This window comes from Diorhabda sublineata, unplaced genomic scaffold, assembly GCF_026230105.1.
Source record: "Diorhabda sublineata isolate icDioSubl1.1 unplaced genomic scaffold, icDioSubl1.1 Dsub_32, whole genome shotgun sequence".
NCBI classification, from domain to species: Eukaryota; Metazoa; Arthropoda; class Insecta; order Coleoptera; family Chrysomelidae; genus Diorhabda; species Diorhabda sublineata.
This window is the reverse complement of record NW_026614255.1, coordinates 162501-163035: the sequence shown is the minus strand read 5'-3', so window position 1 is coordinate 163035 and position 535 is coordinate 162501. Positions and strand designations below refer to the sequence as shown.

At 30.7% G+C, this 535-nt stretch overlaps 1 non-coding gene across 1 annotated transcript; it reads left to right on the top strand.

Annotated features, from left to right (window-relative positions):
* Positions 1–290: 290 nt before the first annotated feature.
* On the top strand, positions 291–446 carry LOC130452240 (5.8S ribosomal RNA). The gene has a single exon (XR_008910882.1). It is a non-coding gene; the product is annotated as a 5.8S ribosomal RNA (ribosomal RNA).
* The last annotated feature ends 89 nt before the right edge of the window (positions 447–535 follow it).

Sequence of the window (535 nt, the reverse complement as noted above, 5' to 3'; positions counted from 1 at the left end):
TATATCGTGCGAGATATCTGTCTATGCGCGCCTCGTTTGTAATAAAACATGTGCAGCGGTTAAAATTTATCGGATATTTTTAAGTACGATATTATAATTTCTCTAAAATTTATATATAATTACCATTTAATAAATAATATATATATATATATATATATATATATATATTATATAAATGTCGTTAGATAATTCTATACGCGTATAAAATATTATAATATTATTATTAATTTAATAATCAAATATTAAAAATACGACGAATAGAATATGAGAAAACGACATAATAAAATGATTACCCTGAACGGTGAATCACTTGGCTCGTGGGTCGATGAAGAACGCAGCTAATTGCGCGTCAACTTGTGAACTGCAGGACACATGAACATCGACATTTCGAACGCACATTGCGGTCCTCGGATACTCGTTCCCGGACCACTCCTGACTGAGGGTCGTATCAATTTAAAAGACTGCTTAGAATTTAAAATTTTTCAATTTATTATAGAAAAATAAATGACTAAGCGTGTTGGATGTGTGAGACACA